Below are 3,766 nucleotides of genomic sequence, written 5' to 3' on the forward strand. Positions count from 1 at the left end.
GGGTGTCAAAGACAAGGCCCGCGGGCCAAATCCGGCCCGCCAGACCTTGTCTGATGGCCCGCGGTGCCGCCGCCATGAAACCCCCTTCTCCCGAGTGCCCAGCTCGGGGGGGGGGCGGAGTTTCGCGGAATGACGCGATTGCGTCGTGACGTCACGGCGCAAACGCGTCATTCAACGAAACCCCGTCGGAGGAGGGAGAAGGGAGCCGCGCAGACGAGGAGGGAGAGGCGGCTGAAGAGCGGCGAGAACCGCTTCAAATGTAAGTCAGCCCCTCTCCCTTCCTCTCTCTCTCCCTCCTTCCACCACCTGCCGCAATGTGTAAAATGGGGACCTGTGCCTGCCACAATGTGTAAAATGGGGACCTGTGCCTGCCACAATGTGTAAAATGGGGACCTGTGCCTGCCACAATGTGTAAAATGGGGACCTGTACCTGCCGCTATGTGTAAAATGGGGACCTGTGCCTGCCACAATGTGTAAAATGGGGACCTGTACCTGCCGCTATGTGTAAAATGGGGACCTGTGCCTGCCACAATGTGTAAAATGGGGACCTGTGCCTGCCACAATGTGTAAAATGGGGACCTGTACCTGCCGCTATGTGTAAAATGGGGACCTGTGCCTGCCACAATGTGTAAAATGGGGACCTGTGCCTGCCACAATGTGTAAAATGGGGACCTGTGCCTGCCACAATGTGTAAAATGGGGACCTGTGCCTGCCACAATGTGTAAAATGGGGACCTGTACCTGCCACAATGTGTAAAATGGGGACCTGTACCTGCCGCTATGTGTAAAATGGGGACCTGTGCCTGCCACAATGTGTAAAATGGGGACCTGTACCTGCCGCTATGTGTAAAATGGGGACCTGTGCCTGCCACAATGTGTAAAATGGGGACCTGTGCCTGCCACAATGTGTAAAATGGGGACCTGTACCTGCCGCTATGTGTAAAATGGGGACCTGTGCCTGCCACAATGTGTAAAATGGGGACCTGTACCTGCCGCTATGTGTAAAATGGGGACGTGTGCCTGCCGCAATGTGTAAAATGGGGACCTGTGCCTGCCGCAATGTGTAAAATGGGGACCTGTGCACTATAAAAGGGGGCACATGGCTGGGCACTATAAAAGGGGGCACATGGCTGGGCACTTTAAAAGGGGGCAGATGGCTGGGCACATATAAGGCAGGTGGAGCGGTAAATTTTGGATAGACCTACAGATACAACCGGCCCTTTGATGGGAACCAAACTGCTGATGCGGCCCCCGATGAATTTGAGTTTGACACCCCTGGTGTATTAGATATTAAAACGTAACCTTTAATTTTAATGAATAATATGGGAGTACACACAAAAAATGTTTAAAAGATGATTAAATAATTTGAATCGTAAATTCGGGAATGCAACTGTGAACATAAGGATGAAAAAAACATTAAATAAAAGGCAAACGTGCGGCACAAGTTACGGCAAAACCAAGAGATTTACCCGCCAGGTGTTGATTACTGCAGTAGGTGCAATAGCAAAGGTATTGCCTTCAAACTTGACCTACAACACCTGGTATTCCTTAGTGGTCAACCACCTAAGTACTGACCAGGCCCAACACCGTATTGCTTCCAAGATCGGACGAGATTGGGCATGTACGGTGTGGTATGGTAGTAGATTTAAAGTTAATGAAGCAAAGACCTATAATGGGTATGCAGTTGTTGAATCCACCACAAGGCTGGTTGTGAAATGGGCAAAAAGTCTCTTAAAAAAGAGACCTATGTTTAACCATCATTGCACCAAGCAATGATTGGACTAACACTCTTCTACGGAAGGAATGTGAGTGGACTTTCAGATTGGACTCACTACACCCTCAAGGACTCAATGAAACCATCAATTTTGGTGCTTTCCTTCCAACTTAAATATATCACTACTGCATATATGTTATGACGGCAGCAAGAATTATCCCAGCAGGGAAATCCGGTTTTATAGTTTTCCTTCACCATCTCTTAATTTCTTTTCACCTAACCAAATACCCTCCCTTTCCCCCTTTCTTATTTTCCCTCTTATTTTTCCTCCCCCCTTTCTCTTCCCCCCCCCCTTCCCCCTCCCCTCCCCCTTCTTTTTCCCCCTCCCCCCCCCCACCCCTTAACCCAATAACCCCCAAAACCTCCCCCCCCCCCATTTCCCACTTCCCATCCACAGTCATACCTATCCCAACCCACTGCCCCATTCCACCTTTATTTAGCAATACACTATCATTATCAAAATTCAGAGTCACACAAGCTTTTCTACATAACCTGGGTCACGTGTTTGTATACAGTTCACACAATAGTTCCCATGCACATTTTCCCTCCTTCCTCACACCATCACAATTTCCCTGCCGCCATAATGCACACACTATCCCAAATTTTCCTTCCCCCTTCATTACACATTTTCATTTCATATACCACAATTTATATAACTTTAAATCAATATTAGCACTTTCATTTTTTACATTTATATTTATTACTATCAATTTCATTTTCACTTATTTATCAACATTTTTACATTCATATTCACATCTATTCACCTTTATATATATCCATTTTTAGATATTTTTTAATATTTATTATTATTATTTTTTATTTTTTCATATTTTTTTTTTTTTTTTTATTTTTTCATATTTTTATTTATTTTTTCATATTTTTTCATATATTTTTTTATATTTTTATTTTATTATCATTATCATTATTATTATTATCATTATTTTTATTTTGTATATTTATATTTATTTTTATTTTTACATACTTTAACATCTATTTTCATTATAATTTATTTCATCTTTATAATCATTCTTATACATTTTCATAATATTTACACATATTCATTTTCACATATCCACATTCATCTTTATTATAATCCATTCATTCCATTATTCTATCACATTTCCATTCCAACCACACTCCCAATTCACTATTTAACATTTGTCATACTTGCAATCAATCATTAATTTCCCTCCCCCCCCCCCACACTCTTTTCCTACACAGCACACACATGTCTTTCAGCACTCTCACACAATTCCCTTCCTTAATCAATTCATTCAAATCCACCTTTTAAGACATCTTTTTACATATATTGCAGGCATACATTCACTAATTATCCGAAGGAGTTTCATTCAGTGCAACATATCTAACCCTGCTTTTTTCTTATCAAGCTCATAAAGCGCAGTCAGACCTTTACATCGTAATCACCACCTAGTGTAATCAATTAACAATCATTTCTTCTGAATATAAACCAGGTCTGCACTTCTAACGTTCACACTACCCGTGAACAAGCATCCTGTGAAACGTACGTTGGGAGGTGAACGAGGTCACGGTGAGTGCGCTCACGTGACCAGGAGACCGGCAGAAGAGGAGACCAGGAGAGCCGCTTAGACACATGGCTCGTCACGCCGAGCTGTCAGCGGCATCGGCAGGAGAGGAGACCAGGGGAGCCGCTTAGACACACAGCTCGTCACGTCGAGCTGTCAGCGGCATCAAAACAGCAGGACACACGCACAGGCGTCTGCAAGTATCTCTCCACATATATCCAGCATTTTTATTCTGTCTCCCGCTCTCCAGCCACGCACAACTGTAATTAAACACTGTGTGCATCGGTCTCATTCAGGCAAATTTATGCCGCTTCTATAATAAGGCAAAAAGTTTTATTTATTTCATTCAATCCTTTAATTGTATATTACAAACTGCTGCTGTTAGGTGCTATACATATAAAGAAACAATTTTGATACTTCTTAGTATCACTCTGTTGCTGATGAAGTTA

General features: G+C 43.2%; 1 pseudogene; it reads right to left on the reverse strand.

Annotated features, from left to right (window-relative positions):
• Positions 1–1,525: 1,525 nt before the first annotated feature.
• Positions 1,526–1,644, reverse strand: LOC134913571 (5S ribosomal RNA; annotated as a pseudogene).
• Positions 1,645–3,766: the final 2,122 nt, after the last annotated feature.

Source organism: Pseudophryne corroboree, chromosome 4 (genome assembly GCF_028390025.1).
Source record: "Pseudophryne corroboree isolate aPseCor3 chromosome 4, aPseCor3.hap2, whole genome shotgun sequence".
In the NCBI taxonomy this organism is placed as follows: Eukaryota; Metazoa; Chordata; class Amphibia; order Anura; family Myobatrachidae; genus Pseudophryne; species Pseudophryne corroboree.